A 9220-nucleotide genomic window follows, 5' to 3' on the forward strand; every position below is an offset into this window, starting at 1 on the left:
CACGATTCATTCGCTTCAGCGGTTCGTCCGCTTCCGCGGTTCGTCCGCTTTCGCGATTCGTTCACTTCAGCGCTTCGTCCGCTTCCGCGATTCGTTCGCTTCAGCGGTTCGTCCGCTTCCGCGATTCGTTCGCTTCAGCGGTTCGTCCGCTTCACTAAGTGATAGTATAGCCGAACCTCCCCTCTCCCTTCCACCCCTTATCGTTATAGGAACGGGACCGACACCACCGCCCTCATCGTATACCAGCACCGTCGGCCGATACCCTCGTCATCATCGTATACGAACACAGTCAGCCCGACACCACCATCCTCATGGTATACGAACACCGACGGCCCGACACCATCGTCATCATCGTATACGAACACAGTCAGCCTGACACCACCATCCTCATCGTATACGAACACCGACGGCCCGACACCATCGTCATCATCGTATACGAACACAGTCAGCCCGATACCACCATCCTCATCGTATACGAACTCCGACGGCCCGACACCATCGTCTTCATCGTATACGAACCCCGACATAATCGTCATCACCGTGCACCAACACCGCCCATCGTCGTGTCCATCAATTCACCGACATCGTTCAACACCGCATCCAGCCAATTCACCAACACCGTACGACACCGCATCCAGTCAATTTGCCGTTCAACATTGTATCCAGTCAATTCACCGACACCCTTCATCATCGTATCCAGTCAATTCACCGACACCGGATCATCATCGTCAAGCAACATCGCCCATACATCAACCAGCACTGCCCGAGTCTGCGCCATCATCTGAACCAGCGCAACCTACATTTCATAGTCGCAGCCCCATCAGTCGTTATCAATCACGAAAATGATAGTATCATTCACCAATTTTAATTGAAAAGCAACACGACAGTTAAAACTTTAATTGACTTTTGTCACGGAATCAATTAATTGTGTGATTGAATCAATTAAAAAAGTGATTGGTTATTGACATAAAATTCAATCACAGTTTTAATTGAATCAATTAAAATATTTTATTTTTCTGAATTATGCTATAGACTAAAGAATTTTGTTTTTGTTATTTGTGTGTTTTGTTCTAACATAACTGATCAGTAACAAATAAAGGGTTAAAAAAAATTAACTATATAAATCATTATCTTCCTTATCATATTAACCATGTCAGCATGTTCCTTCTAATATGTAGATGCGCCTAGATTTCCAATAAATCAGCAGCCTGTAAGCTAAATTAGTTTTTCTGAAAGTAAACAGAATAATTCGAACTTATAAATTAACAAAATTATAATTTTGTTCAATTAAAAGTTAATTTTGTTAAACATTACCTGCATAGAATATCAAGTTCAATTCATAATTCCACGTTGCATATGTATAATCTTCTTTTCCGTTGTAGTCTTTTGGTGTGGTGTGGTTTGGTGGTTGTAGGTGTAGTCTTTAGACATGGTGTATTAATGTTATGCTAGGGTCACACTGAGCAAATATTTGACAGAAATCAAAAAAGAATACGTCGCCACAGCCACACCAGCTAACATTTTTAGCTCATATTGGATATATAACATCACGGTATGATTATTTTCCAAAAACGGTATCCAGATATTCGGAAACTGATTCTGAAAAAATGTTTGACACTCATTTTGGTCAAATATTTGCCTAGTGTGACCATAGCCTTAGTAACAATTCCTTTCCAAAATTTCCACACATTGAAATCGACCATAAATTTTTTTTTTAAATTGCTGTGGCAGTCAATTGTGCCTGCAATAACAAAATTAACATTTTGTCAAGTGGCGTGCCAAGCGCAGGCACCTTGTTAGGCTGGTCAACATATAAAAATTCCACAACAACACAACACATGGCGATCCTGCCAACACAAAAATGCATGCCTTTGGAAGACACTTGCACCTTGAAGCCAACTGCTGGTCCGAAAAATTAACGTTGGAGGAGTATTTAAAAAGGAAGCAGAGGGCCTGTGAGGAAAAACTAAATCGAATTCCCCCGACCATTAAACCAAAACACCGTAGGGGTGGCAAAATTGTCCGTTATTAAAAAAAAAATAGATTAAACAACATAAATTTATGATGAATTTACAATAATACACACTAATTGGTTCTGCTTTATTAATTAATAGTATTAATACTTTTCCCAAAACAAGAATGTTAAATTCCAATATGTCCGACTGATTGGCGTTTTATAATTTCTGATTTGACATTTCATGAGTACTCTTGTAATGAGTAACCGGTTCGCATGTATTGAATCAGGGTTGTATTCTCATATTAAGACCGTACATACGTTTTGAAAAATCGTTAAATTCAAATTGATATAAAGGAGCATATTCATATTGTAATTTTTGAAATGAATTATAGTAGTGTTTAGGATTAGTAAACTTCATTAATTAATAATTATAGTATTTTGTTTATTAAAATTTGAATTTATTGCATTTTAGTATATTATATGGGGTCATTAAATGAGTACATAAATGAATTGGAAAAATTGAAAAATAATTGAAAAAAGAGCGTAAATAGAATCTTCACTAAGAAGTATTTGGAAGAAAAGTTTGCACGCTTAAATTTTCTGAAAGAAGAAAGAGTTCAAAACTTTAAAATTACTTGGAGTGACTGAAAGTATTTAAAAAATTTTTAAATTAAAAGAGGAAGTTGTAAAGGTGGAAACTTTTCCCAATATGGCGACTTTTGACATTTCTATGGCAGGCAAAAATCTACAGGTGTTCAAGGGGACTTTTAAATTTTTGGATGATTTTATTTCGCAAGCTCAATTGCTGCACGATTTGTTGAAAGAAAAGGAAAGACCGATATTCTTAAGTCTGGCTATAATTTCAAGCTGTCAACCCAGGTAAGGAGCATTTTAGGTCGTTCCAACAAGCCAACAACGTGTCGTGAACTGATTCCAATCCCAACAGATTGAATTATTGGAAGAGATTCTGTCAAGATACTTGTGTAAAATAGACTTCGAAACATATACTATTTCGTTTAATATCGATGATGATGAAATCATATTACCAATGAATACGACACCGATTAATCAAAGCGTCACCATTATACCAGTGCCTTCAGAGATGATTTTTCCAATAAGTGTGGAAGTGAGAGAAAATAGTATCGTATTAAGTAAAAGGTTGACAGAAGGAGTTTTCTTAGCAAATAGTATAATACCTGCTAAAGGCATAACACATGTAAGGATTTTGAATACTACAGATGCAGCATTGAAGATTGAAAGCATTGATTGTGCAATACATCCTTTATACTACGTTCGCACTAGGCACGAAATCTCTCTATTTAAAACTCAAATCTCTTTACAAATCTCAAGTGTTTGGACTGGCAAAATAGCGAAATTTCGCTGATTTGAGGATTTAACAGCTGTTTTTGTTTACAAATAGAAAAAGCAAACATTGAACCGTTGTTTATTTTTAATTACTTGATTTAAAATGTCTGGGAGAGAAGAAAAGTTATTAATGAAACTTGCATTAATACATGTTAAAATGAAAAAAAAAAAACAAAATTGCAACCATATTAAAAAGGCAGAAAAGAGCCAAAATAAAAATTGTGATAGGCCAATTTCACTTCAACCTTTTGAAATTAGCCCTGAATGACGTCAAAAAATTGTGGATACTGGCATAAAAAAGGCGGTACGTGGCCACTACCGTTTGGTATTAATTGATTGGTTCACGTTGCCTTCTAACTTTTATACCACTTTCTATCAAATCATTTACATCCGGTATTATTATGGTATTAGCTATCACATACCAGAAGCATATGATATGTCGCCGTTGCTAAAAACTAAGTTGTCGCCTTAGTAGTTTAGTTTGTTCACATAGAGTAAATAGACGCGTTAATTGCAATATTTCTTGTAAAACATGATGACTGAAAAAAACTAAATTTGTGAATATAGCGAAGTATTCGTAAGTATAAAATGTTTTAGTATTATTAATATTTACTAATTCAGAACCATTCTCCCATTAGATACGTAAGAGACATACAAAAGCTTTCCAAATCTCACAACAGTCAGCTTGAGGCATACGGAGCCTGTGATGGGACATAAAATTCAAAGAATAATTTTGCATGAAAAAAGTGGTGAAGTGTATGTAACATACTATGTGTTTTATAAATGTATTAAAGGAAAAGTCATTGTTACGTGTGTTTTATTGAACTAATATATATTATAACAATAAATACAGGGTTTGTATTAAACCCAATACCGTTTTGGTATTATTTGGTAATACCACACTGTTTATACATCAATAACTTAATGGTATAAATATTAATATCGCTAAGGTATTATTTTTAATACCATTTTGGTATTTTCATAATACCGTATGGTACTTTCATGATTTGTTTACCGCCTGTACCGTTCGGTATTGTAATTGTACCATACAGTGTTGGCTAACTATCAATAACGTGGTATCAAACCCGACAAAACTTTCCGCAAATGCATACCGCTAGAAAAAAAGGGTTGCGATTGCATTATACGCTTTAAAATCTTCAGCGGAATATATGGCTATATCGCAACTATTTGGTGTGGGAAAGTCAACCGTGCATGATATCCTGATAGAGTTTTGTGAAGAAGTACGGATACAAATGGCTCCAAAGTACTTAGGTTAGGTTAAAGTGGCAGCCCGATTAAATTTCAGGCTCACTTAGACTGTTTAGTCTATTGTGATACCACATTTAACTAAAAGTACCTATTACATATGGGCACTTATAGTCTTAACCACTGAAGCTTCTCGATTATTTACTTTTGTGGAACCAACCAGATTGCTCCAAAAACATTAACAAACGGCTTAAGTTAATGTTTTCCAGGTCCGCCAGTAATCTAAAGCTATATGCTCCTAAAAGTCGCTTACGCCTTATGTAACGAGCCAATTACTCGTACATATTTTGGATTTATTTCATTTCTGTTATCATCACTTTTTCCCCTTGTACCACTGTACCTACTTGTTAACTGTGCGCCACAGTACCCATTATAACTTCATTTCATTTTTCTTCCATGTGGTACAAGTGGTATGAAAGGAAAACCTGTTTTCATCACCCAACATTGTTGAGATTACACGTTGGCAATTCTCACTGGGTTGATGTCTCGACCAACTTAAGAATGTGGGTTTTCGGCGACAATGGCATGAATCACCCGAAGCTCAACGATTAGTAAAGCGAGTGGCACGACCGTTGCCGAACTTCCGAGAGCAGAACCGATTCATCATAACGCGATTCGTTCGCATCAATATTTGTAAACGCTATCCGTTGGCTTCATAACTGTGTAGTAGATTAGCGCTCACACGGCCTCCTCCACTACCCTTCCTCCCCACCAGGCTATACTAACACTCCCAACGCGGTTCGTCCGCTTCCGCGTTTCGTTCGCTTCCGCGGTTCGTCCGCTTCCGCGATTCGTTCACTTCAGCGGATCGTCCGCTTCCGCGGTTCGTCCGCTTCCGCGATTCTTTCGCTTCATCGGTTCGTCCGCTTCCGCGGTTCGTCCGCTTCAGCGCCTCGTCCGCTTTCGCGGTTCGTCCGCTTCAGCGATTCGCCCGCTTCCGCGCTTCCTCATCGTATACGAACACCGACGGCCCGACACCATCGTGCCAACACCGTCGACCAGACACCGCCCATCGTCGTGTCCAATCAATTTATCGTTCAACACCGCATCCAGCCAATTCACCGACACCGAACGACACCGCATCCAGTCAATTCGCCGACACAGTTCAACATCGTATCCAGTCAATTCACCGACACCGTTCATCATCGTATCCAGTCAATTCTCCGACAACGGTTCATTATCGTCAAGCAACATCGTCCATACATCAACCAGCACTGCCCGAGTCTGCGCCATCGTCTGACCAAGCTAAACCTACATTTCATAGTCGCAGCCGCATCAGTCGTTATCACCCATTCAGCCCACTCATTGCCCTTACCCAAAACTGTATATAAATAAGAATTATCAATAAAACCCACCAAAAGAGTAAAAGTAGTGTGTTATTATTAAAGGTTTGTGAATCCTTAAAAGGTAATCCTGGACGGCCACTGGCCTACCTCAGCCCACGAAGAAAACCACGTTACAAATGGCGCCCGAGCAGGGACCCGATCAGAATCGATCTGCGCAAAACCTAGAAATGACCGCCAGCGAATATGAATCGAGTTCCACACACTAGAACAACAAGTACGGAAGTTCCAAGCAATCGTTGCCAGACCTCGAATATTCCCACCGAGGGCTACACGGTGGAGCATCTAAGAAAAGAGTTGGCCAAAGTACATTCGGGCCAAACGGCTGAGGGCATCGACGGAAAATATTTTTAAAGAACTGGAGGCCGAACTCAAAGCCGAAGAGAAAACAGTAGTGCAATCGTTGTCCGTGACGAACATAACCGTAACGAGAAATCACGACCACCCCGCAACAACTTCCAGACACGAACCGGCCGATCATGAAGTAATGGGTATCGTGCAGCGATGGGATATAAAGTACACTAGAGAGGGGGACGTCATAGAGTTTCTCGAGAGGATGGAAGAGCTCGCCGAATGCCATCATCTCTCCCAAGATCGACTGTTGCCCACGCTCCTCAGTGTTCTACAAGGAAACGCCCTGAAGTGGTTCAGAGTAAAGAGGGTTGATATCACGAGCTGGTCCCAATTTCGAACCGAGGTGGAAATGTTTTTCGTATCTAAAAGACATGCCACCCAGCTAGAACAGACATTTTATAACAGCCGGCAGTTCCAGCGCGAGAGGGCAAAAGACTACATTCTAAATATGTTGACAACAGCACGACAACACCCACGACTTCGTGAGATGAACCACCTCGACCGAATATACGATGGGCTGAGATCCGAATATCGCCACTATATTCGAAGGAATGATTTCTGTACGTTGGACGAATTAATCGGGTTAAACGTTGACTATGAGGTATTAAAGAGAAACGAGTCGCGCCAATCGCAGACCCATACGTCGCATATAGTGATTGAAACTCCGTACTCCAGAGGCGACTACTGTTGGCGTTGCAAGCGACCAGGTCATTTCCGTACCCAGTGTAAAAACACTCGCATCTTGTTCTGCTCGTATTGTGGTACGGAAGGTACATGCACTATGGACTGCGACTGCAGGGCTCAGCATCACGATGACCTAACCGAGGAGCCACCCACGGCCCGATACTTCATTGAGGTGATGATATATGGCCACCCCTTCGAGGCGCTTATCGACACCGGGGCCTCCTCGAGTTATATCTCGGATACCGTAAAAAAGCTTTTTGATCCAGCGGGGCATTCAGCAAGAAGGTATGCGACGGAGGGTTCAACTGGCCGATAAGCGCCTAACCACATGCACCGATTTATACACCATCAATGTCCAATATAATAGGAAATGCACCCCTCTGCGGGTGGCCGTACTCCCGGCACTGGCAGAGACACTCATACTGGGAATGGATTTCCTCTGTCACCGAAACATTACACTCTACCTCGACGATAAAGTCATTCGCCGCCCTGTCGATAAGCCGTTCGTGTCGACCCAGTTTCTTTCGGAACTCACCTGACGCGACTTTCTCTCGGAGGGGCAGAACAACTCCTTGGCTCAACTCCTACAAGAACACCAGGTTCGATTTGGGAGGGTCACGGGGGTGTGCAACAAGGCCGAGCACCATATAACCCTTGCTTCCGATAAGCCATTTAAGCAGAAATACATGCCCAGAAACCAATGATGCAAATAATCACAGAGGAGGTCGACAAGCTTTTAGACGAGGGACGCATCGAACCCTCCAATAGCCCGTACAGCTCACCAGTCGTTTTGGCTAGGAAGAAGAACGGAGACTGGCGCATGTGTATCGACTACCGTCAGTTAAATGCCATTAGTGAACCCGACGCCTACCCCCTTCCCCAGGTAAATGCCGTCCTAGATCAGCTGAGGGAGGCAAAATTTATCTCATCGCTGGATTTAAAAAACGGTTATTGGCAAATACCCCTCGCTAAGGAAAGCCGACGATATACCGCATTTACCGTTCCAGGGCGTGGGCTATTCCAGTGGAAGGTGATGCCGTTTGGACTGCACTCCGCCCCGGCCACCTTCCAGCGCACCATTGACAGTATCATCGGGTCTGATTTACATCCACTCGTTTTCGTATATCTCGACGATATAATAATCCTGGGCCGAACGTTGGAAGAACATCTACGCACTCTAGATATCGTTTTCCTTCGACTGCAGGACGCACAGATGGTCATAAACATCGACAAATATGAATTCGTCCGAACCACCATACGCTACCTGAGTCATGTGGTTACCCCCGACGATTCGAACCGATCCAGACAAAGTGGAGGCTGTCGCAAGGATTCCACCCCCTACCAATCTGAAGGAATTATGCCGGTTCTTAGGAATTGCCTCTTGGTACAGGCGATTCGTCCCTAATTTTTCTACGTTATCAGCGCCGCTGAATGCGTTACTAAAGAAAGGTTCACAATGGTCGTGGGGAGAGGAACATGAGCAGGCTTTTCAGGAACTAAAACAAAGACTTACCCAAATCCCAGTGCTGTCGTGTCCAGATTTCACGAAACCTTTTTTTGCAGACCGACGCGAGCCGAGAGGGCCTAGGAATCGTTTTGTTCTAAAGACATTACGACCAGGAGTCCGTCATAGCCTACGCCAGTAGGTCGTTGACACCCCTGGAGAAGAAGTACTCAACCACAGAGCAGGAGTGTCTAGCAATCCTTTGGGCCCGTATTTGGATGGTTACCATTTCACGGTAATTACCGACCACCATTCTTTGAGATGGTTACACACCCTTCAGAACCCCTCGGGTCGCCTCGCCCGTTGGGCGCTCGAGCTCCAACAATACGACTTCGACATGGAGTACCGGAAGGGATGCCAGAACGTAGTAGCGGATGCGCTATCCAGAGCCCCACTTCCGCCGGAAGCATATCACCAAATTTGTGCTGTTACCGATGCAAGCTGGTACGAGTGGGTATGCAATTCGCTTGGGGAGTCCAGCAAGAAGTATCCCGATTTCCAGATCATAGATGGAAGATTGCAGAAACACATCCCCCGGCAGTCATCGTTCGACCCAAGCCCCGAGTGGAAAGCCTGCGTCCCGGCAGAGGAAAGGAGGGCCATTATGCACGAAAATCACGACAGTATTACGTCGGGGCACAGGAGCGCTATTACTGGCCCTGGTTGTCAAGAGACGTAAAAGGGTATGTAAGGGGTTGCGAGGTCTGTGCAAGATAAAGGCCTTCGCAGCAGCGTCCGGCCGGGAAA

The sequence above is a fragment of the Haematobia irritans genome, chromosome 1, assembly GCF_050003625.1.
Source record: "Haematobia irritans isolate KBUSLIRL chromosome 1, ASM5000362v1, whole genome shotgun sequence".
NCBI classification, from domain to species: Eukaryota; Metazoa; Arthropoda; class Insecta; order Diptera; family Muscidae; genus Haematobia; species Haematobia irritans.